Source organism: Neopelma chrysocephalum, unplaced genomic scaffold, assembly GCF_003984885.1.
Source record: "Neopelma chrysocephalum unplaced genomic scaffold, ASM398488v2 Primary Assembly neopelma1_147, whole genome shotgun sequence".
NCBI classification, from domain to species: Eukaryota; Metazoa; Chordata; class Aves; order Passeriformes; family Pipridae; genus Neopelma; species Neopelma chrysocephalum.
Genome location: NW_020897809.1, coordinates 15,245,726 through 15,272,057, shown reverse-complemented (window position 1 = coordinate 15,272,057; position 26,332 = coordinate 15,245,726). Strand labels below are relative to the sequence as shown.

Sequence of the window (26,332 nt, the reverse complement as noted above, 5' to 3'; positions counted from 1 at the left end):
CATTTTGGCAGAGCAAAGTTACAATATCTAAAATTAAATTTGAGTCTATGACTGGTAAATAGAATATTCCCCTTCTTTCCCATGCTCAGGGCAAATAAGGCCATCACAGAAACTTGGTAAAATAAATCACGTTTCTTCTGTTCAATGACCCAAAAACAGACAGAAAGAAAATGTACACCATCTCCCACACAATTCCATACGTTAGTAACATGCATTGACACTCAACTGCAACATGGATAATATTCTTTGACAGAAATGACCATTTTCCCCAGCATGTTTTCACCCCAAAACGTGCTGGGATGTACTCAAGGATTTTGTCCCTCTGCCTCAGATCTGATAAAATGAGAACTTCACGTGTCCTGGCTGCCACAGAACATGCTGGAGAAGAAGAAAGTTGGGATTCAGAGGATGGGATGTCCACCTGGATTCCCATTTTAATACTTATGAGAAAATTACCCTACTCTTTTCTTTTTAGCTGAATTCTTCTGTCCTCTCCAGTTTCAACCAACATTAAGCAATGAATTATTTTCCATCCTCACCCTTCCATCCTTCTCTCCACCTGTTTCACATAAACTTCTTAACATGAGATTTTTTCATTAACACAAATAAAATATGTATCTTTTATTTAAGTCCATTTATTCTGACCTTTCATGACAATGATCTAGGACAGAGTCCTTTGGTACAGAATTACAGAATGGTTTGGGTTGGAAGGGACCTTAAAGCCCATCCAGTGCCACCCCCTGCCACGGGCAGGGACACCTTCCTCTAGCCCAGGTTGCTCCAAGCCCTGTCCAACCTGGCCTTGGACACTTTCAGGGATCCAGGGGCAGCCACAGCTTCTCTGGGCAACCTGTGCCAGGGCCTCCCCACCCTCACAGGGAACAATTTCTTCCTAATATCCCATCTAAACCTATTCTCTCTCGATTTAAAGCCATTCCCCCTTGTCCTGTCCCTCCAGTGCCTCATGAAAATCAGGAACTTGTGTCTCCACAAGCACCTCTGTCAGAAAAGATAATTGACAATTACTTACTGTCCACACAGAGCCAAAGGTAGAATTACCACTAAGGTAACATGAAAGTTAGGAAGAGATTCCTGGTGACTTCAGCAGAGTTTGGATCCCTCTTCCACAAGGAATCACAAGAGGCTACGGCACAGTTTTGATAAATCTTCCAAAACTGGAAGGGCACTGCCTCGATGTGCAGCTGCCCCCATTTATTAAAAAGACAGAAAGAAGCTGCTTCCACTTAGAAGGAGCCAAAAAGAAAAAAAAAAAAAGCTGCCAGGCAAAACCTGGCACATCCCAGAGCAGCCAAACACGGAGCTCATTAGCCGGGAGCGCCTGCACAGTCCTGGTGACTTTTCCTGTTCATACCAGCTGGGAACATCCAAGGTTGCAAATGGTTGTGGTAGGATACTTTAAAAATCTAACCAGTGCTAAAGAGAATTTGCTTTTCAGCTCAGGAAATCAGTGTTTGCTGAAAGATTCCTACAGAGAACCTGGATTTAGGTTCTTCAACACTGAAATGTATCAGAAACACGGTTTGTGAGGAAAATCTGGTGTCTTTAGCCAGCAAACAACTGGTAAAAAAATCAAATTCCTCTATGGCCCAGGGAAACAGAAATGTTAAAAGAAATTGTCCCACTAAAGGTTATTTTAGATGTGAAGAAAAGCAAAAAGCACCAGTCACTTGAGAATAAACTCAGATGTCTCAGCTCTGCTTCAGCTCAAGGTTTGTCACTTCAGCTCTGCCCCACTGGGGAGCTACGAGGGGACATCAGACACAGCTGAGAGACTGAGGAAGCAGGTTTTGTTGAGAGACATAAAAGAAAAGAAAAAAACACAACAGCAACGACAACAAAACCCCCACAAAACCCATGGGTTAAAACAGGAATTCAGAAATGCTGATTATATAGGAAAAAAATCCTGATTTTATATCAAGAAACAAGGTTCTGTGATACAACTCTGCAGAGAGACCAACAGGAGATGGAGAGACAGACACAGATACAAAATAGAGACAGACATAGGTACAAAATAGAGACAGACACAGACACAGCCCAGGTATGAACACATCACAAACACTTCCCAGAGTGGTCTGACAAACCAAGGCACCCCAGCTCAGCATGAACAGCAGGACAACATTGGCCATCTGTCCCTTTCTGGTAACACATCAATCAGCCATTTGACATCCCCAACCTGCTTTTCATCAGCTCAGAAATTACAGACCTTCTTCGGGGGGGAGCCTGTGTGCTCCTCCTCCTCCTCCTCACTGCTCAGGGGGGCTCTGGTGCCTCTCCTGCCCCCTTGTCCTTCTCCTGGATGTCTCTTCCTCCTCACCAGGACCTGGTCCACGGGCTGTGGCTGCAGCTTCCCCAGGGAATCATGACTATTGCAGGGAATTTAACCTGAAATGCTCCGCAGATGCAACGAGTGGCCATTTAAGCAGTGAGTCATCTTTTCTGGGAGCCTTTTAAGGAACTTTGCTGGCACGTTTTCAGGGCGAATTTCTTAACACTTAGTTTTGCAATTTGCAGGGTGATACATCCCCGAGCTGGAAATGTGGATCATATGGCAGCAGAACCACGGTTATCAGGGGAAAAGTATTTAGCACTATATTTTCCTGTATGTGGTACTTCCAAAGCCTGATCTTAAAGTATCTGAGTCTGTCCTTCTGCCCTATTTCAATGAGCTCCTCTTTCAAAAGAAGTCAGCTGAACTTGGCCAAGAAATATTTAAACTCTATCTTTCGTTACAGCCTAGAAAATGATATTTTAAATAGTTTTAAAATGAGTTCCTAAATTCAGCTCATTTCTGTCTCTGACTGTCAGAGCAACTTCAAGCTATTCTAATGCCTTTTTTTTTATTTTATTGGGTTTTTTGTTTTTTTGATTTGGTGGGTTTTTTTGGTTGGTTAGTTGGTTTTTGTTTTGTTGGGGTTTTTTTGCAGTTTCCAGCATATTTTCACTTACTTTTGTACTCTTTCTGAGATCTCTTAAGATCAGCTTCAAATGGGGGCAAGTTGGCCTATCAACACATTTTATAAAGCCAAATTACTGAAAGTACCATGAAGCTCTGTGTAATTACTGTGTACGCAATTAAAAATCCTCTAGCACTGTTATTTCCTAGGCTATGATGGCCTTTAACAGAATTTCTCTTAGATCAACATGAAACACTTCCACACTTTCATTTTTCCACCCTGAATGTACCCAGGGTGTAAATCTGTGTTACAGAGAGGACCAGGTTCCTTTCAGGGGGATCTCAGGGTTCAGCAAAACCTTTTCTTTTCAATGACATTCTCAAAAAGCAAATTATTTTTGGTTATTTCGAATTCCCTGGTGGATGTCAGCGTGCACCTGCCTTTGCTGCATCACCAAACTGCTGCCTCTCTGTTGGGATGATGCCTGCAAGTATTTTTATCCCTCTTTCCAGAGAGGAATGGGTTGCAGATGGGTGAAAGTGGCAGACTTATAGGCAAAAAAACCCACCCAACTGAGTCAGAGAAATGTGATGAGTCATCTAAATGCAGGGAAATAGGGAGAAAAGAGATTTGCTCTCATGTCTTGCTGTAAAACAAAGTCAATAATATCTCATGCAGCCAGGTCACTAATTTGGACAAATCAATAGAGAACTGGACAACCATTTGCATAGAAAGAGTCAAAAACTAAACAATTCATAATCACTAATTAAGCTAATTCCTTATGTTTCAATTACTTGTCAATGAAATGAGCTATGGTGGGTAGTCCTGGAAGCCTGAAGAGATTGAGAGCAAAACAACACACCTAAATGTACACACAGTGATGGAGCAGGGATCCTTAGTCCTGTGTTAACCTGTGCTTTGCACGTCAGAGCTCACTACCCGAATACACAGAATGACAGAATGCAATATTTCTTCTGTCTACATATAAATATACATATATGATCTGTAAAGGACACTTAAATCACATTAAGAAGACAAATCAGTGGTATCAATTACATGCTTTATAACTGAAAATCTCAGTTCTACCACTCTACAGTAAAACACTCTCTTACCCTTTCACACACATAGAGAAAAAAATCCCTATTAAAACCAATTCCTTTAACACGTGATCCTTTTCTTGATGTATTTCTCACCAAATGATGGCACCACATTCATTTGATGCCTCATGGCACAATCATCCTCCCATCACCAGCATCTGGACCTATTAACTCCTGTGGGATCCAGTGGGGCACTTTTCCATCAGCCACAACACTAAATGACTCAGCTCACTTGTCTTGCAAGTGTGAGAATGACTTTGAACAGAAAACAGTGGGAAGAGAAACCAAAGCTCAAGTTAATCCTGATACCAAGCAACCTTTTCTCACTGATCTTTAATACTTGCTACAAGAATTAAAAATCAAGTTTCAGGTCAGGACATTGCCAGCAACCCCCAGGAGGCCAAAGGCTCCAGCTCGTGATGGGAACTTCAAAAAATATGTCAAAAGCATTAGCAGTTCTGAGGGAGACAAATGTTTGTGTTCAAGCCCTCTGGTTAAAGCCAAAATTTAATAATGAGTGGCATCCTGAGCTGTTTTTCATTGCAAATCAAGCACCAAGCAAAAAGGTTTGCAAGTGTTTTCTGAATATCACTGGTTTAGTGTTCCAGGGGTGCCTTGACAAGGCTAAAACATGGAAGTCTTTGGTGAAGCCACTGCTCCCCAAAATGCTGAGTTAAAAATTATCACCTTGAGAAAAGCAGGGTGAAATCATAATTTACTCAATGCCAGGCTGGGCTTTCAGAGTTTTACTGAAAAATACTCTGCTATCTAAACTCTACACCCAAAAGCAGCCCCCAATCTCCTCCAGCTCCTCTCAGGGAAGGTGGATTGCCCCTCACCATGGGGGGCTGTCCCATCCTCACCCACCAGCCCTGGGCACAGGACAGCAGCACCCCAGGAGTGTTGGGGGACCCTGAATGCAACCCCCACTTCCCAGGAATTCCCTCACCATCCTTGCATATAAAAATCCAAGCAGAAGCCCTTCAGAGAGAAATGAAAATCCCATGTAATGAGCAGGGACTTGGCAAAAACTGTGCATCTTGATTTGGGGGATAAATGTTAGAATGTTGAAATGGACTGGTTTCAAATTAGGCTCTTTACACTTGTCCCATCTATCCAAACCCCTCCATCGCTGGCAAACAGGGAAATTTCAAAGGGAAGAAACCCAAACTGGTGGCTGTACTGAGAAAAAGGGCATTGCAAATTCTGTTTGAGAGCAGCTGAGTGGCAAATCTCAACCTATTTACTGGCAACTCAGCCAGCCTGGGCCTAACACAGGCTGGGAGTAACCCAGGATTATCTCCTGCCTGCTGGGGAAGGCACAACATGCATCAGCTCTGCCCAGTGCAGTGACTGGGAATTCAAGGCAGTAGGAAACCAAAACAATCTTTTGGGTTCACAGGTTACAGAGTATCTTGTTTGGTAAGAAAGGCTTGATTTTTAATTACCTGGAGAGAATTGCTTTCCCTGTTATTTCGTGCTCTGGGGTTATTATTAACTTTTTTACATAAATCTGCATTGTAGAAACGTAAACCCAAGTTGGTTAATGAAAACAACCGCCCTGTGGGGACACAGCAGCTCAACAGATGATCAAAAAGCCTCATTAATCTGCAGGATTTCAGGAAAGAATTAAGAAAAAAATATGTATTTCTCTAACACTGGCATGAAGCACCCTTGAAAATATCTCTCCCTTCCCCAAAACTAGTTTGCACAGCAACAAAGGCTCCCTCAAATCTGAAACTAAATCATTAAGCAGCAGTGGGAAAGCACCCCTTGCCCAGGCGAGGAGGTTTCATAGCCCTCACGTCTGTGCCCTGCACTTGTTCATTAATTCCCAAATGAGGATTATGAGGGCAGACAGTGTCCCTTTGTCTCCCAGCGTGGCCCGCTGAGGATACAACCACAAGCCCCTTGTTAGTGGGTGTCCTCCTCACCCCTCTCCCAGAGCCAGAGCTCGTGGAGTGACGACAGAAGCCGCGCGGGAGCTCCGGCCAACGCAAACTGTCGGGGAGAAGCAAACAAAAACTGGTGGTTTCACAGCAGCCTCTTCCAAGCACTCAGCTCAGAGGGAAAAATCTGCTGGAGCAGCAGCCCTACAGCCTCACACCTCAGCCCTTCTCCTCCAGTTATCAAAGCTCCAGCCCTCAGCGGGCACAGAAATCTACTGAGCATCTGTCAGGTGTCCGAGTGCAATGGAGGAGATTACAGGAAAACAACCCTTTGGAACAAACATGCCTATTAAATCTGGGAGAGCGATAACAGTATCCAAGTTCTTGAATTTAATGAGGCAACAGCACTTAGGGCTGACTCTTCCTAAATGTATATGTGGAAATAAATCCCTTGTAATGAACTCGTGTGTCAACTGGCTTTGCCCTTCCTGCATGTTAATGATAAAAAATTCCAGCCAAATTATTCCAGGCACTGAATAGCCAGTGTCCTGTACTTACCCTTAGCCCTGTGTGCAAGGACAGAACAGCAACTGCACTGAGGGGAAAAGGCACATTAGGCCACCTGGTAATAACTCTTTTCCCTCTTTTGCCATATTCAGACACGATCAGCAATTTTGGTTTTGGCAGGATAGAAAATGCTAAGCTTGGCAGGCGAGTGTTTACAAGAAAATGACTTTTTCAAAGGTGGTGAGTGAGGAAATATGCAAAGTGAAATCTCTCCAAGAGATATCTGCCTGCTTGGGAATCCTATTTCCAGCCAGCCAAGGAAGATGGCACAGCCAAATAAACAGATTAAAAACCTGTCGGTACAACTGAGCAATGATCAATCTTAGAGCTCCAGAGGAATAACTTCTACTGCAACAATTTATGATCTGGCATGACAGGACGGGTTTGGAGGAAACATGTCAATAGCAGAGCAGCATTTAAGAGAAAATCCCCAAGTCATTTGTCACGTCTCTGTCAGGCCAGACTCAGGCGCGAGTCGTTCCGTAATGAGACATCAGCTTTTAGAAACTGGAGCTGCAATGACTTTCAAGGCTTCTGTTGCTGACATGTGGCTGATTTGGTTAGCCAGGGGATAATTTTGTGAGTCTACTCAGTGCACACGTGTGGCATGGAAAGCAGGAATCCATCTGGGCCCACCCCGCGCGTCCGGAACGAGCGGGAAAACGGCGGAGGAGGAAGGAGCAGCTCTCTCAGACAAACAGCAACTTCTGGGAACACTTCCCCCAGCACTTGTCAGAGATGGGAGAGACAGCACTGCACGGAGCATATGTGGCTCGGGGAGGGAGATGAAGGGCTGATCTAACGGGAGCTGGCACCTCTCCAGGGCCCGGGATGCAGGGAAGGAACGGGAATGGACCAACTCCCCCTCGGCAGCGGGTGGAGGACGCGGGGCCGGTTTGTTCTTTTCTGGAGGAACATCAGCTCATCCCATCCAGGGTGGATCAGGGAGTCAGAATCGGTTCTCAGCCTGTCAGGAAATCAGGTGATTCCTCATCACACGAAGACTGAGTTGCCTCAAGATAAAACACTGGTAATGTTGGTGATTCTGGTCACAAATCACATCTCTCTGTGCCATCACTTTGCTTTCCAAAGTCTTTCTAGTTGCCAAAAACTGCATTCAGAGAAAATGGTAATTTCAATTTCTAGTTTGATAATCTTCATGGGTTTCATTAACTTAATATTTTAAATAATAAGAAAAGTCACTGATATCGCAGAATCACAGAATATCCCGAGTTGGCACGGGATGCAAATCTGTACACCTAAAATTTGCTTATCTCCTTTTTGCTATTAATTATTACATTTTTAATCACTTTATGTCCTCTAGCATTTACTTATTCTATCAAATAATGCCTTTAGAAAAATAATTCAATAGCTCAGTCACTTTCAGAAAATGAATTCATCTTTCCATTTCCTGAAGGGACCTGTGTTGTTTTTTTGCTTTTAAATTATTTCTTTATTCCAAAGTACAGGACTGAAGGCACTTTGTTATTAAATCTGCCACAGAAACACCTGACTGGAAGGTGGCATTGCAGAGAAGGGGAATATTGCTCATAGCAGAATGAAATGCATAAATGTTCAAATCTGTGGAGGCAGGACTTGGAAAGGGATTAAACTACTAAAACACAACAAAAAGTAGGCTGTAATTTTTCAAGAGTATCTTATAATGGTTTACCATGCCTCTTTAATACATTTATTATGTTTACCATGTATTTCTTATTTCAATTCTCTCTACTATTCTGTCTCAGACAGACAGAGGACAGTACTATGCTACACACTGGCCAAGTCTATAATTCATATTGCTAACAAAGATACATTTTATATATATATATTTTTATATATATATATATATATATGTATAAAACTAACCAATGCTTTAATTCATGCCACAATTTTGGCCTTTTTCCCTATCCACAGTAGGAATTTGTCCTCACATTTGCCTTTTCACAGAATCACTGAATGATTTGGGTCAGAAGGGGCCTTAAAGATCATCTTGTTCCCACCTCTGCCATGGGCAGGGACACCTTCCACTAGCCCAGGTTGCTCCAAACCCCGTCCAACCTGGCCTTGGACACTTCCAGGGGTGTGGAATCTACATCTGAGGACTTTCTCCTCCCACAACACACTTCTATGTTTTTTGTTTTGTTGGTTTTGGGCTTTTTTTAAAGACTGAACACTCTCTCAGTTTGGGATTTTAGGACAGATTCTTTCAACTCATTTCAACTAAAATTGTTCTGCATTTTCCCAAGGTAATGACTAGTAAAAATATACTAGTTTCTTATACCCATAACACAAATTCTTAGCCCTTTTCCTGGAAGGACTCTGTGTGCCTTCCCCTCCAAATTCAGCATGGATTCCACCTGTCTTGGGGACACGACCTTTGCCATTGCCATGAGAATCCATTGCAGTGCTATTGAGCCATAAGCCTCTAAAAATCCCAGTGCACACCAGCTTAGGAGACACATCCAGTTTAACCCTTCCCACCCCTCAAACCCCCACGTGTTGGATGTTCCAGCTGCCAAAACACCGACTCCTCCTCCTCCCTCTCAGCCCTACTGCTGTCAGACTGCAGATGCTCAACCTCAGAGGGACCGACCAGGACCTGCTGCTGGAGCAGGACAGTCCCACAGCACAAGGATCAGACACCAGGAGAGCAAAAAAGAGAAGGAAATGCAATGGGAGAACATGACCACGACTGCAGTGCACTTACAAAAACAAGAATAATACTGTCTGGTTAACAATAATTCATTTGAAGCAGGAGCTTGGACCACAAGCTGAGCAGGGAGCTTGAGCCTCTGTGGGTAAGATACAGCTGAATCAGTCACTGAGGATTAAATTCTGTTTGAAATACTTCAGGTATCTGCTGAAGTTCTCCTTAAACTACCAGTAATGACTTTTTAGCACTGCCTGGGAATGGCTGAGGTCCTAGAGGGTAAGAGATGGTCAAACAGAGCAGCTATTTTTAGGAAGGGGAAAAAGGAATCCTACATAATCTAGTTTCAGATCACTGGAAGACCCAGGAACAAGTGATAAAACAATGAAATTATAAGCACTCACAGAATATAAAGTGAGAAGAAACTGCCAAGATGTATTTGTGGAGAACTAACCATGTCAACCCAGTCTTCTTGGGTTTTAAATCAGGATAATTTCCCTATCATAGGAGGCAATCAGATGTGATACATTGTGAACAAACATATTCCTCTACCACAACAAGGCAGATTTACCAACTTCTGAGTTTAGACTGACAAAAAACACACTCAAAGAACAGTTTTCAATAGTTCACTTCCACACTGAGGGAGCACATCAGCACATCAGGTATTTGACTCGATCCCATATTTTCATGAGTGACTTAGGTCACAGACAGTGTGGAGGATCCACCAGCACTCTGAGTGACAGCACTGACATCCCAAATTATTTGAAAAAAAAATCTGAAATCATGAAGTTAAATTAATAAAAAGGTATGCAAAGTCCTACCTATTTTGGAAATAATCAAGGGCAAGATTTAAAACGTGTGTTTTTGGATGGGCAGCAGCACAGTGAGGACAGAGAGGTTGGAAAGGATAAAACCTAAACATGAGTCAGCACAGCTCTGCTGCCAGAGACAAGTGGTGTTTGGGGAAATATTAACAGATGTTAACCACACGACACAGGAGGTAATTATTCATATGAGATTTAGAAAACATGACCTAGAAAGAAGGATATCTGCTCCCTCTGTAAAGAGAGAGGGCTGAAAATGAGACGTGGCAGCAATATCCCAACACATTACAGGGTTTAATTAAGAAAGCCACGCTCAGTTGTACTTTGTGAACACGAGCAGTGGCTGCCTTAATTCACAGAGAGGAAAATTAAGGACAGATAGAATGAAAAGCTTTCTGAGCTGTATAGATAGTTAATCATTTCAATACATTATCTCCAAGAAGGCTGCTGTGACCTATTGCTGGAAGCATCTAAAATGACCTTGACACAACCCCCTCTCCTGAGGCAGGATGTGAAGTGGGGTCCAGTGGTTGACCCCTTAGGATCTTGTGCCAGATTCACATTCTGACACTTATTATTTTTAGAAATAACATCATATAGAAACATTATCTCCTCTGAAAAAGAATCATTTAATTTTGCACAACTGACTGGGGCTGCCCCAGCACAGCACAGCTTCATATTATCTTTTTTTTTTCCAATTCATATTAAATACTGGCAAGGCAGGTCAAATATGTGCAATAAGTTGTCCATATTTGAGAATTTTCAAAGACTTTGTCCCTAAAGGCACCTCTTATATCCCAGTGCTCCCAGTTTCATCTTTTCCTAAGAAATACAGTCAAATAAAACCAAATAGGAAAAGCTCCCTTGTTACACTTCCAACACGCCTGTACACATTGATTTCTTCACATGGTCTACTCCATATTCTCTTCAGGAAAAAGCCATTCAGGAGGTGGTGTTTAACATAATTCCTTCATTGTGATGTTTTAATTACATATTCTTACTCATTTTTCCTTAATTTACTGAGCATTTGGTAGTATTTTGCAGTAAAGCTTATTTCAGCATCAAAGCAGAATTTTGTATTTCAATTTACTGAAGTAACACTGAAGTGAGCTTTGCTGCTGCTGAATTTATTTTAACTTTGTATTTTTGTGTGATTTTATTAACTCATTTATATAAAACTGGATTACACTTTATTACCAATCTATTTTCTCTGTGTCTACAAGTGTACAGTAATATAGCAGATAAATCTGAAATAATAGGAATAACAAAAGTAGTATTATGCACAATTATAGCTGGTAGCACCCAAAATCAGACATCTTTAATAACAAATGACAATATCATATAAAAGAAATACCATCTGAAAACCGATTTTGCACGGTGTATTAAAGGCTTGATGGCTCAGGAGATGGGTAATAGAATAAAAAGCCTTTTATCTCAAGGTCATCAATTCAAATACAAGTCAGACTGATAGCAACTGAAAGCCATTTGATGGGGGTGCTAATGAACCCAGGCTTGTTACTGGAAATTTAAGAACCAGCTTAACATTTAGGCCTTTCTGCTGGCCCTGGCACAGCCAGCCCAGGAGTCCCAGAGGGTGTGAGGAGCAGACCCAGCTCAGCAGGTGGAGCTTTATTTCCCTTGTTATCCACTGCCAGCCCCAGGCTCTGTCACTATTTTAGCAGCTCCCTCCCAGGTACCTGCTCTGTTCCAAAAACCAGCAGCACTGCTGTGCCTTTTAGTGCTTGGAAGGCTGAAAAACAGGGTTGGGCTTTCAGCAGGTGACCACTTCAGGTGATGCAAAGGCAACACTCTGAGCTGGAACAATTCCCTGCATTAATGCATCACCTTTTTTTGATATCTTACTATTTTTCTGGCATGTCTCAAATAATGGGCCAAAGTAAACCAATAAAGTGGGAAAGAAAAGAATCCCTGTGCAAACTCCAGCAACTGTTCAGCTGGTCTCACACCAGCCAGTCAATAAAGCAAAGCATATATTGCATGACTTGACAAGCAAACTCCAGATCTTCTCAAAAAAAAATCCCTGCCTAATTTCCTTTATTCTGTTATAATACCCACACAATTTACTGTTGGCTCTGGTATTACCATGATGCAAAGCACTGATAAGAAACCCATTGATGTCGTCCTTTTTATGCTGAATGAGATTTTTATTAAAGAAAAACCAATAAAAACAACCAAACACTAGATATGAATTTCCAATTATTCTCAAAAAAAAAAAAAAAAAAAAGGCATCCCAGAAGGAATTTGCTTTCATATCTTACACAGGCAAAGCTCAGGGTTTGCACAATGCAAATCAACACCCACAAATACCTGTTTGCAAGAGTAAGTGGGGACACACAGAAGCATCAGAGGGATAAATAATCATATATTGAGTAACCTGGTCTGGTGAAAGGTGTCCCTGCCCATGGCAGGGGGTTGGAATGAGGCAGTCTAGGAGGTCCCTTCCAAACCAAACCACTCTGAGATTCTGTAGTAACAAGGTAAGTGTTCTTACAATCTCTAATTGGAACACCCAGATTCCTTGAATTGAGGCACCCAGACAACCTCTCCACGTCCCTTCCAGCATCAATTATTTTAAGATTCTAAAAATTAACCACCTCACGCCTCATGTAAACACCTTCAGTAGTGCCTGGGTTTAGGGGAGCTGTTTTGGTTTTCAGAACTGACTAATGGATTCATTTTAAAGGTACCCAGGTGCCTGAAGATGCAGTTTACGACCAGCTCAGGTTTATGATGTCTGGAAAACCAATTCCCTTAATGCAACTTTTCCCCAGTGCAATAACCATTAGAAACTCAGCCCTTACCCAGGGGAGACAGCAGAAATCCCCAAATCCTCACTTTTCTGCTGAAGATATGCCTCAGCACCTACACTTCCTCAACCAAAACCCTGTGGATGTATTTTGCTGCTGCACTTGATAATTTATTCCTGAATCCTGATAATCTCACGATATTTATAACCCACAACTGAGTGGGAGCAAAACCTCCAATTTTATGGAAGTTCTCCAGATAGAATCCCAGAATGGTTTGGGTTGGAAGGGATCTTAAACATCATCTCATTCCACCTCCTGCCATGGGCAGGGACACCTTCCACTAGCCCAGGTTGCTCCAAGCCCCGTCCAACCTGGCCTTGGACACTTCCAGGGATCCAGGGGCAGCCACAGCTTCTCTGGGCAACCTGTGCCAGGGCCTCCCCACCCTCACAGGGAAGGATTTCTTAAAATCCAACCCAAACCTATCTCTGTCAGTTTGAGGCCATAAAAATATATGCTAGAGGCCATACAAATTTTGGATCCTCCATCAGCCCAAGGTGTGCAGGCTCCAACGCTCCATATCCATCTCAGGTTTCCCTTCTAAGTGGTCAGGATTTACCAACTCTGATAACCTGAGGTGAAAACCAGAGATCACTTTGGTTCAGCAAAGAGCTCTCCCCTGGCTTGCAACACCAAATAGATAAGACTTACTTTGTGTCTATCCAGAAAACTTACTGTCAAAAATACAGAAATACAGATTTAAGTAGATTTTGGAGTGTGGAAAAATCCCAAATCCATCAGTTAAGGGCATTAGCTCATGTGACACACCTCAGTGAAGTCAATTTTCAAGGATAAGCGTGTGACAAGCTGACTGGAGGAATTCTCCTTTAATGCATTATTAATTCATTTATTATTACAGTTATTATAATCTTTATGCAGGGCACTGAAGTTCAATTTGTTCTATATGAGCTAATGTTTTTAATGAGCCCTTTCTTCTCCTCAGGATGGGAGCTTCCTTAACCACTTATTTAGCTTTTAAGCACGCAGAGAATGACATGATGATGTACCCTCCTCATAAATACAGCCTCCCATATCATGCCCTGAATTTTAAATGAAAAGAAACGATTACTAACTTCCACCTCGCCAAATATCTTTTAAAAGGCAATAAGACTCATGAACCCTAAATATAGGAACTTCATCACACAATAGAAATCTTAATTAGGATTCCTCTCTCTGACAAAGAGGAGAAAGGCATTCAAATAAAAAGGCCCTGTGTAAGTAAATGCAGTTCTTTGTGGGGCAGACACTGGGACACAGATTAACTCGAGTCTGCAGCCCCATCTGAATGGCTTTGGGTTCATTCTCTGGTCACTGCAGGGCAAAGAGGTCACGGGGCTGAGCCCTGCCCCGAGAAACTGGTTCACTCTGGGGAGGAAACGGCACATTAAGTAGAAAATTGGGTGTGCTGAAAGTTGGGAACCAACGGGAGGAAAACAGCCCATTTCCAAACATCCCCACTGCTGTCAGGACACCCCAGCACCACCCAGCTGGCTGGGAAGGCTTTGGTGACCTTTCCTGCCAAGGGAGAAGCTCAGGGTGTTCAAAAACCCCGTGGATGTGGCACTTGGGGACTTGAATTAGTGGTGGCCTTGACAGTGCTGGGGAACAGCTGGATTTGGTGACCTTAAAGGTCTTTTCCAACCTAAATGGTTCTGTGATTCTCTATAGAAGCTGCTCAAGCCTGCACTTTGTTATCTACATTTCCAGGATTTCCCCCTTGAAATGGAACAGTTCAGACCACGGGATGCTCTCACAGAGATCACAGGAGGAGGTTTTGGGGGGATAAAAGGTAGGAGAAGGTTTTTGGGGAATATATGAGAAGGTTTTGGGGGTGTGTAAGAAGAAACAAGACAGACTGTCCCCTAAAAAAAGCAGAGTAAATCTTTATTCTCCTCTCTCCCACATACCTAAAAAATAGCCATGGTGACCTTTCCAGATGGCTGGGCTTGAAAAAGGGAAAAGTTTATAAGCTGACTTACAAACTGACAAGAAAGTGAGCTTTTCAGGGCAGAGCTGCCCCTCCAAAGAGATAAATGAAAATATAACCAGATTTTATGGAGATCTGGAATCACACAGCAGTTGAATCCCACTGCCTGATTAGCTGGTGCTTATCAGAAACTAGTGAGTTATTTCCTACTTGAAACAATCACTGGGTGTAAGGAAATAATCAATTTATCAGCGGGAATAATAAAAAATATAAAAATAATAAAAAAGTTAGAGCACTGTTCAGAGTCTACATTTTATCAATAACTTTATCTTTCTGATTTTTACAGACCACTAAAGTTCACAAAATGAAATTCAGCAGCAGATACATAAGGTGTTCTCAGCCCTGCTCTCTGCGGCAGCCAAGACCACGAGCAGAATATAGAAAATCCTAATAAATGGTAGCTCAGAACAAAGTTATGGTGTAAATAATTCCCATTATGGGCAAATCTTTGGCCTTAGAGCTCCTACTAATAAAAGTTAATGGGAAATGCATATATTGGTAGCACAGGCTCCCTTTTCACCAGCCACAAACAGAAACAGAACACAGAATTATAAGTTTTTTTTTTTTCTGAATAGGATTTAAAAATAAATAAATAAACAGCTAGAAATCCCTTGCCAGTGTGATTATTTCCTCCAAGCACATCTCACTACAGGAAGGGTCCACAGGCACTAAAATCCCCTGGCAACAAACTGTCCTAGGGAAGTCCAAGCCATAAATAACTCCAGGGCTCCAAACCCTTTTTTCCCTGCTGAACAGTTGCTGGCAAAGCCACCACTAAGGCCCTGCTCTTCCGCTATTTCTCTTCCACAGGCCCAATTTTAAAGAAATCCAAGGTCCATCTCCCACTGTGGATCCAACCCTCAGGTGTTTGAGGTAACTCACTGTCCCCCTAAACCACCACCACCAGCTGCTGGGGAGCAGAATGGGAGGCTGACCTTGAAATGATCAGAATAAAATAATTACAGCACCTTTTCATCTAGAACTGAGGGGGTTTTAAACTGTAAAATCACAATTTCCTCACCATTAGTTGCTACAACAGGATAAAGCCTGGCTTAGGGCTCAGTTACACACACAATAACAAGTGACTGCTTGACTTGGGAAGAGAAGACAAACAAGCTCCATCTGACCTCAGAGAGCTTTCAGGCTTTGAAATCATGTCTGCATTCTTCAGGGAATTAAAATCACGTGGAATTACTCCAGAACACACTGACATGCACAAACAGATGTACACACACACATACACACACGTGTTTATGCTTTTATAGAAGGAATATTAAAGACAAAAATGGTCACAAAGGGGTCCAAAATGGTTACAATGACTTTAACTGTTATGATTCAGAAATGGAGGTAAATAAAATCTGCATCCAAACCACAAATATTGAATTTGAGAGAAAAAAATATGCATTTCTAACCAGTACATGCAGCTGCTTCTTCATCAATGCATGGTCAGCTTGCAGTTTTACATCTGAGGGGTTGTCCCCACTTTACTGCATCTAGAGAGAAAGATAAATTTGGGATTTGATAAATGGAATGTCATGCGTTGAATTTATCTAAACCAGCATCTTTATCAGTACAATTCCTTTGCTTTATTTTTTTTTCCCCTCTGTGTCACTGAGTTTATGACTGATCTCATTTTCCTTGACCTTCATTTAACTGGAAAAGGACAGGCTTTTCCATATTTGAATAACAGAAGCAACATACCCCATGGAATAGAAAAAAATGGGCTGAAGTGAGAAAATCTGATTCTTATTCTAAATCTGGTTTGTGACCTTGGAAGGAGTCACTTCTCTGCACCTCCATTTCCCCTCTGCTTCTTTGCCTTTCTTCTCTACTCCCATTACAAGCTTTCTAAAGCCTGTTAAGTGTTTGTAGAGCACCAAAAGATAAGATTCAGCTTTCTTTGGAATCAAGAGATAACACAAAACCAGAAACAATAAACCTTATCAACCACCACTTATATTATTGCTCTCCTGTAGTTCCACTATTATGAAACACATTTCAAAATGATTTTCAGTAGTTACTTCCCTTTCAAATTTGAGAAAAAATAAAAAAGGCTCATGAAAGGAAAGTGTGTTCAAGGGGAAACAGATCTGGTTTATTACAATATATTCCACCTGTTTTAAACACTTTGGCCAAGAGCTGTATTTCTATATCAACCTCTCTAATACCTGGACATGACACACCCCTGCTGTTGACCTGGCACCTCGATGTTCCCACCCACAGGTGGGTCACAGGAGGTTCTCCTATGTGCTGGAAGCAGGAAAGCCAAGGGGAAGACTGGGGAGCTCCAAACCCACTTCTCCTGCTCTCCCAAAAGGGAGAACACACACACATGGTGTAAATTCCAGGCCAACTCCTATGTCAACAAGGAGAAAGAGGAGCACACAAGCAAATTTTGGTCTGTTTTTACCTCTGTGGGTCACCTTTAAAAGTGATTTTCTTTCCAGCCCCTCTGTATGAATGACAAGATATTCAGTGAGGCGTCTTAAGGGAAAAGAAGTGATAAAGAGGAATCCAGCTAACCTATTTTCTTCCTTGTCACTACTTGATAATCTCTTTATCTGATCTCATCTCACCAGTTGCAGACAGACTTATTTCCCCACGGACAGACCCAATCCCTCTTCCAAAGTGCCCATGTGAACATGCACCTCCTTTCCCACGGTGTTTTAAATTCACATTGGAACGTTCCCCTGCTCCTTCGGGATACATATAGACAGATTCAGCCCACACAGATGCAAGTGTATTTTACACTGTACATGCTTTTAGTCTTTCAGATAGTTTCTGTGGTCAGGGGCACACAGAGAACATTTACATGAACCTTCCCATCAACAGCAGTTTGCAATTTCACTGAAACACAACCCACTAGCACATATATTTTAAATTTCAACCCCTTTGTTGATAAATTATGGTTTCTGATGTGAACAGAAACCACTTTCTAAAGCTCTGCAGTGATTTAGGAACCTCGATTCTATTTTCAGCTGCACCTTAATCCTTCTTGACTTCTATTGAGGGTTTAGCTTAGAAATGTTTGCTCTCCTGCTGGCAACACACTCAGCCTTTCAGAGGGCCTTTACCTCCACAAAGTAATGTGCCTGCAATTTGTAATGCCAAATGCAAATTGCCTGATCCACAGGCTGTGCCAGCTGGGCACAGCCCAGCAAAGCTGTGGCAGCCTGGGCCAAGCTTTGCAAGACATGCCTGGGCTGGAAAACAGAGCAAACCCAATCCCAGTCCCACACACAATCACCAGGGCTGCAAAGGGGAGTGGGAAAATCCTTATGCTGGGAATCAGTGCAAAACAGGCCATTTGCAGGATCTCAGTTCATCACAGCCCTGTATTCAGAGAGTTCAAGACAAGATGCTGTTATTACATCAGGTCCAGACTTCCTGCCATTAAATTTCCCCCAGTTATCTCTATATTAAGCAAATTCCCTCGTAATTGATTAAAACCTCTCCTCCAAATAAAAAATCTCCTTTTTATTTAGAGACATGGGGGGGGAAAGAAGGAATTCAACATTATTTTAATCAGAGATTCTAAGGGAGGAGGAAATTTTTATTTGTATGTCCCCCTTCTCCTATTTTTTTAATCTATCTCCAAAATCACAGCAGAGAATAGTAACTCAAGTGCTTTATAGCTTGAATTCATTCTAATCAACTGTCTCCTATCTTTACCAGCTGTTTGTCTGCTTCTCCCATTTATGCTGTGCATCTTGGACTTATCGATCTAGTAAGCTTTAAATTACAGCTATCCATGGGAAAAAAAAAGAAAAAAAAAGCAGGAGGCAAACTATAACAGGAAAGACCAGAGCTGATAAAGGATTTCTGAAGGGCTACTCACTTTTGCTAAAAGAAAATCTTAATGGCATTTCCTGGAGAGAAGGTCTGTGGGGCTGAAGTTATCAGACAGAGGAAGAGCAAATAGAGCTCACAAGTTGGAGGAAAGGATTTATATCTAAAACATTTTCAGTGGAAAGTGTAGGAAAACATGGGGGAAAAAAATACAGGATATAGTATTAATAACCTGGTCTGTAGCACTGGGTACCATTGCTCCCATCCAAAAGGCAGAGCAGGAGCAGACCTGATTTCAGTGCCCAAGTGCACCCACTGCAGCTTTAGCTCAGACGCTGCTCAGGGGGTCACTCAGAAGTATTTTACTTGACCATGTGTGTATCAAACTGCTTCATCTTTTGACATTTAAATAGTCCATACTCTGTAAAATATAAAGTGTTTACTCAAACAAACAGACACATTATTTTTCCAGGGCTCAAGCTGGCACTGCTTGCTTTAAAAATGTGATTATTCTGTTTTTGTGCCCTTTCATTTTAGCAGGGGTTAATTCCTGTGGAATAGGGAGCTATTGGGGGTCAGAGGATCATGGAATGGTTTGGGTTGGAAGGAACCTCGAAGATCATCTCATTCCAATCCCACCTCCATAATCAGGGAGCCTTCCACTGTCCTCCTGAAGGAACTCAGCTGACCATAAATGTCCGCAGTTCTCCTCCACCACAAATCCAACACTACAGTCAGTGACACTGGGATTCTCACAGGAAGGTGATCTCAGCTCCTGACAACACGAACCACCTGCTGAAGGTTATCCAGCATTTTGCCCAAGTCTCCTCTGTACCATGAAGGCAGAATAACAACTGAGGTGTCTCTGCCCCAGGTGTTCCTGTTGGAAGGAAAGCACCATCATTCCTCCTGTGCAACAGGCACAGCCAGCTCTTGCTTCCCTAGCTCAGGTAAATGGCTCTGGCTGCAGCAAGATACTTAAGTTTGAAAATCAACCTATTTCACAAAGGGATTGCTGAAAACATGTCTTAATGAGAAAAACTGTCTCCCACTCTGTGCTGAAAACTCAACCTGTTGCTTGGTTTTTCAAGGGAAAAAATCTGCACCTTTACCAACTGGAATTTATGATGACTGTCATAGAAACTTTGTGGCCTGAATCAAAGGCAGGTGCCTTGATCTTATAGATCTATTGGGATTTTTAAAGATGAGAAATTAAAATACAATCCTTTTCCCCTGTGGGTGTGGACAGAGTGTCTGTGTGTCTGGATACCCAGGGCTGCTTTCTGCTCTGCCAAGGCATTTTATTGTTCTGATGTGCCACAAGTGCAGTCGCTTTGCTCTCTTGATTTTCCAAAAGGTGAGAGGGAGTTGACAGATTTCTAAGTGAGGGAATGCAGTTCATGCTTTCATTCACTCACTGACTTTGACACTGTTGCAGCTCAGAGAGGTGTGGGGCAGGGCAGGGCAGAGGCAGCAGGGCACAAAGATGGCTTTGAGACATCTCTGCTCCCTGGGTTGAGCTGCCCAGGGGCTGCTGCTCTCTGAGCAGAACCAGGACCAAATGCTGAGCCAGGATTAGGTCTGGCATGACCTGTTGCCTCTGGCCATGCCACAGATGGCACAGGCAGCTTCCCAGGCTCCTCCAGCTCCTGATGGCAGGGGAAGAGCGAGGATGAGTGGTCCCTGCTGCAATGTGACCTTCACATTTCATCCATCCATTTCTCCCTAACAAATCCACCCACTGATGAAGTAAAAACCTCTGAGTCGCCCTGAAAATGAGAAACTAAATATTTGAGTGCTGCTTGAATTGTGCCTGCTACAGATCCCCACAACACAGAGCAAGATAATTCGTAGATTTGGCCCAGAGGACTTGACAAAGCAGAATGGTATCAAAAGCAGGGAATGCTGCCCAGGATGGAGCTCTGGCACTGCTTTGGATGCTCCTGAAGCCAATCCAGTCCTGCAGAGCTGAGCTCTGCACATCAAACCTTCCGAGACCCAGCTCTGCCCTGCAGTGCAGACCATGAAGGTTGATCCTATTTCGGTGACACGTGGGTGGCAAAGGGATGAAAGGACCCCAAATCCCAGCACCCAGGCATGGGCAGTGTTTCCATCAGCTCCAGCACCACTGCCAGTGAGGAATAAGCTCCACTTGTGCCTATCAACAGCAGGGATTTTAAGGAGGAAGTTTTTTCAAGCAATAAAAAGATGCATCAACCAGCTCAGAAAACAGCACAGGATGAAATGGATAAACTGCTCCAGCAAAAGGTCAATGTCCTTATGGCTTATGGATCCCACACAGGTGAAAAATGTGCTAAAGGGATTATTTACAGTGATATCTTCAGATTAATACCAAGTATATGAAATTAATATGGGTTGAGAAAAAAAGAGCAAGAGAGAAAAGAACCTCTTCAATAAAGAAACAAACATTTTAGCTGTAATTTTACCCATGTGCATTATGAATACAACCCAGTGTGCTGAGAAGAGTCAGCACAACAGTTTTCCATTTCTTAAATAATATGATTATTTTCTCTTTAGCAACAGTAAGATCTATTAATTTTACAGGAATAACATTAAGAAGTCTAGTTTAGTAGACATGTTTTGCCAATATTTCAGTTTTCCCACTAGGAAATGCGTTTCTGGTCTGTCTCATATTTAGAATAAGGTGGCTCAATAACACCAAACACAGTGTTACAAGTTGCTCAAATATCTGTTTATTTATTACTAAAAGAAGAGAGCCTTGAAATACTAATCATAGCTGTCTAGGACCATCACATGATGTGAGCCAACAATTCCTGTGATTTACTGTACCAATAAAAGAAGGCAGCCGTGAACATTTTTGTAAATCAAGTCTATTGGGCCAGATTTTGCTCCTTGATTACTCAGGCATAAGAAATGTTATAGCCCTTTACCAGTACATAATTCAGGTGATGAATTTAATAATATGGATAGGCAGCATTAAAAGCTGTTATAATGTTTACCAGAGGGAAATCACCTTGGCTCCAGCTAACACGCAAAGGCTCATGCTCACACATGCACACACTTTCTCTCTGTGAGGTTTGTCAGGGCAGCAGAGCCTTTTTTCCCTAAAAAATAAATGTCAAGGTCTGTGCAAAATCACCCAGGTCTGATGTACAGCTCTGCCACAGCAGCCCAGGAGGTGAATGCTCAGCAGTTAAACCCCGTGCCATGACTTGCACGCTTGTGTTGAGCTTAAATTTGCAGTTTACACCAGGTGTTATGATCCCTTGAGGGAACCTGTGACTGGCAGAGAATCACCTCTGTCAATATTTCCCTCCTGGGTCAATAAATCCTGATAGTCAATAAAAATCAGCGAGCAAAACCGACCCCAGCAGGAGCCTTGGGGTGAAATTTGGCGCACTTAGTACCCGCCTATTAGTTAGAATGATTCTGCATTTAGGGTCCCCGAGGTACAGAGAGCACTTTCACTTGGTTTTAATAACCTTCTACTGCACAAGTCTGTGTTACCACCTTTCCCTGAGCTCTTCAACATGGACTGTGTGCAAACTGAGTAGCACGTGGGCTGAGAAAAGGATTTCTCCTGAAGAGGAAAGGCGGCACCGTGAGTATCCACGTGCCAGCTGAAAAATATCCACCATCCTCCAGGAGACCCATGAATTCCCATCACAGTACTGGGGGTTTAGGAATGACAACAGCCAGAAAACTTAGCTCTGTGGTTTTCTAAGATATAAAGTAGTTTTTAACTCTTCGCACCCGGGTGGCAAAACACGTGGTCCTTCTCAGACACTTTGGAGCAAATCTTATCATGGAGTCAGAAAATCTCAGAATTTTTTGGGCTGGGACAGACCTTAAAGATCATCTCATCCCACCCCCTGCCATGGGCAGGGACACCTTCCACTAGCCCAGGTTGCTCCAAGCCCCATCCAACCTGGCCTTGGACACTTCCAGGGATCCAGGGGCAGCCACAGCTTCTCTGGGCAACCTGTGCCAGGGCCTCCCCACCCTCACAGGGAGGAATTTTTTTCCTAATATCCAATCTAAACCCTCTCTTAGTTTGAATCCATTCCCCCTTGTTCTGCCACTACATAAGTAGTCTCCAACTCAAACAAATCAGTGTAGTTTTTTTCAAGTTAGTTTTATTTACACCATCCGACAAAATATTCCCTAATGTTTCCTGGTTATAAATTTTATGCATTATGCAAATTTAACTCTTCTCCACTCTACAACACAAAAGTCCATCATATGTGAGCTGCCACGACACATGAATTCCAAAAGTCCAGAAGGACCAAACCCATGACAATAAGTACAAATAACATACCCAGGGTCTTGAAATTATTTTTAAAATAATCAATTTTGCTGCTGCCCTCTTCACAACAGATTTAGAGTATAGTTTTAATTAAGGAATATTTTCTTCCTGTTGTAAAGACAGTTCACTGTTAATTTAGAATTTTCAGGGTCTTTTTTTCCTGGAAACGTCCTGTAAATGCACTTGGATGCTGTACAACATTAAAATTGGAAACTTAACCTTATAATATGTGACTGTGTTCAGATTGCTGATGATCATACAAACTAATAAGTAACTTATTTGGCACCTAAAATGATAAGCAAAGCCAGGAAACAAGCAAACCAAAAGATTTCTAGACCCAACTGGCAAATGATTTACAGACTAAAAATTTCTCTAGAGATTAACTTATAAAAGTTAATGACTTTCAAACAGAAGGCAAAAATGAAGTCAAGTCTGAAGTTGTTCATTATACCTCATTTGTTCAATTCTAATCTTGATTTGGTCATCAACTCTCTGCTTGTTTATAAGACAGTCAAGCCACGCAAACAAAGTGATATTTGTTCACATAACAATATTGAACCCTTAGACAGCATTTTTCATCATCCAATCTCAAAACCTTCTGCAGAGAAGGAGAGCTTTGTTACCCCCGATTCAGATAAGGAAATTGCAGCAGGGGGATAATTGCAGAGCCAGAAATAAAACTTCCGAGTGCAGAGCTAATGGCCCAAGTAACAGCACAGGGCACTTGATTAGCACAGAGACAAGGGTCAAGATGGGCCATTGCAGCACTGCAACTTTTGAACTGTTGAAAGCACGAGGGGAAAAGTGCAAGGGAAAAATTACATTAATTCGAGTGCTTTCCACCGGCACTTAAGATTTCAAGTGTTCTGTTAACTCCTTCAGCCCACAGATAAGCACAAAGACTTTATATCAACCATCCCCCATCAGGAAAGGTCATTAAGGATATGCTTAAGTTATTAAGGTACCCCAAATATTTAGAATCCAATAGGGTTTTGAATTATTTTTAGTCCATCGGAAAAAAAATACTTGTTGGAAAAGGCACTTTAAAGGATTAAAAGCTGTCAGAATCTATGCCCAGGAAACAGAATTTTCCTCAGAAGAGACTAATGAGTCAGAATTATTTCTCAAGACCTTTATGCTGTGCTGTGAAGCAGGTGATGGGTTTGCTGGGAGCTGATGCTTGTGGGTCAGATGAGAGAGGTCAGCACAGAGGATCTTGCTGTGGGGGTTTGCTGCCCACCACCCAGGCAAGCAATGGAAGTGGATAAAGCTTTATGCAGCCTTCACATTCAAAGGCCCTGGTCATCCTGGGGGACTTTAAGCACCCTGGTATTTGCAAATATGGCACTGGTGGTGCACAAGCAACTGAGATTCCCTGAGACAACATCGATGCTGAAATTCAGAATTCAGGGGGGCAGTTTGGCTTCCTCAGAGAGATAGAAGGTGTGGTGCTGTGGATGACTGCCCTGGGGTGCAGAAGGACACAGGAAAGCTCCTTGATCTTCAAGGGAAACATCCTCAAAGCAGGAGAACAATCCACCCCAAGGAGTGGGAAGTGGAGCAGACGTGGCAGAAGGGTAACTTGGCTGGACGTGGAATTCCTGACTGACTTCAAATATAGAAAGAAGTGAACAGAAGGTGGGAGTGATAACTATCCAGGAGGACTACAGAAGCCTTGCCCAAACTGCAGGGAAAAATTAGGAAAGCCAAAGCCAGGTGGAGCTGAAGCTGGCAAGAGATGGTACAGACAATTAGAAAGGTTCACCTGTAGGTACAAGTGCAGCAAAAGACCAGGGAAAATGTGGGTGACTCCTCAGTAGGTCAACAAAACTGCTAACAAAGGGTATAAATGAAGGATGAGGCATTCAATGACGTTTTTGCCTCAGTCTTTATGGGCAAGGCCTCCTCTCAGGCTGCCCAGATCCATGGTCCTGATGTCTTTGTCTAGGGTAGGGAAGTCCAATCTATGGCAGAGGAAGATTTTGTCAGGAGCCACATAATCAAACAACCTACAGAGGTCTGTGAGTGTGCAAAAAACAGGCTGACATCACTCTGAGGCTGCTCTTTAAGTCTTTGAAAGGTTGTGGCAATTGGGGGATCCTTCTGGTGACTGGAAAAGGCAACTGCCATGGCCACCCTCGAGAAGGAACAACACACAGCAACATCCAACTGCCTGGTGACTGTCACCCCAATCCTAAAGATTACAGAACTAACCTTCATGAAGACAACTTGTTTAACCACTTCATATCTTCATTAACAACTGAGACAATGAGAGCAGCAAGTTCCCAGATGACAGCAGAGCTGGGGAGCTGCTGACACGCTGGAGAGCGGGACGGATAGTCAGAGATGTCTCAGCAGGGCTGGAGAAGGCAGCTGACAGAAAACTTCCAACATTCAGCCAAACCAGACATGAAACTCTGCAAATTGAAACCCACAGAGCAGAAAGCAGCTCCAGGGAAGACAGGCTGGGGGCTGAACAGGAGCTGGCAGTGATGGTGATGGATGCCAACCTCACGCCGGGCTGCGTTTGCAGGAGCAGAGCCAGCAGGGCAAGGAAAGCAATTCCTGCTCTTTATTCAGCACTTGTGAGACTGCATCTGGAACAGAGTGTCCAGTTTTGGTTTCCCTGTTACAGAACACTGACAAACTGGCAAAAATTCAGCGGAGAGAACCAAGATGATGAAGGGGCTGCAGCACAGAACTGAGGAGAAGCTGCTGAGGGAAGCGTGTTTGTGTAGCATGGAGAGAGAAGGCTAATCACTGTTTTCACCCAGACAAAGCCTTGAGCAGCCTGATCTAACTTCAAAGCTGTGCCTACATTCAGCAGGAGGATGGACCAGATGACCTCCAAAGGTCCCTTCCAACCTAAATTATTCTACACTTTTAATGGCTTCTCCTTCCCTTGTACTTATCACAGTGCATTCACTCGCAAAGCATCATTTGGAAATAATTATTCTGACTTTGTGCAACATTTTCAAACGCAATCCAAAATTCCATACATATTTGAGAAGCATCCAACTGCAGGTGAGGAATATCATGGCCTAAAAGCCAGTCAGCTGGAGCCAATTAAAGCACCATCAACCTCCTATGACACCAAAATGCCTAATTGAACTTCCACCCTCCATGCAAGATGGAGGTTTTTGCCTCCTCCACAGAAGCCCAAAATGAGGGGTTCAGTGCTCTGGGCCTCTGTAAAGCAAGATCATTATCAAAACACAACGATCAAAACAGGAGACGCCTTGCACTGATTAAAATAATGTTATTCCACCCTCGAAGGGAAAAAAAGAACATTTCCCCTGCAAAGAGATGACCTCGGATGTTTAGTCAGAGACACCCATTTTTATCCTCCTGGCTAATGCAGAACATGAGCAGGAGCAAGTGCCACACATGCATATTTAGAATTAAACTTCAAAAGCAAGTGGTTCATTAATGTGAGGAAAACAGAGATGTGTTTGAATGGTTGTTAGCCACGGTCTGATAAAACCTGAGCTTGGGTTT

General features: G+C 42.8%; 1 protein-coding gene across 12 annotated transcripts in view; it reads right to left on the bottom strand.

Moving 5' to 3' along the window:
- The window catches only part of CHL1 (cell adhesion molecule L1 like), a 137,072-nt gene that overhangs the window by 89,354 nt on the left and 21,386 nt on the right, over positions 1 to 26,332 (bottom strand). For 10 of the 12 annotated variants that reach the window (XM_027700427.1, XM_027700429.1, XM_027700426.1 and 7 more), the window contains exon 2: positions 16,170 to 16,250. The exons of the other annotated variants lie outside the window; for them this stretch is intronic. The gene's annotated coding sequence lies outside the window, so the exon portion shown is untranslated. The remainder of the gene's footprint in view (positions 1 to 16,169; positions 16,251 to 26,332) is intronic. 12 annotated transcript variants of the gene reach the window in all.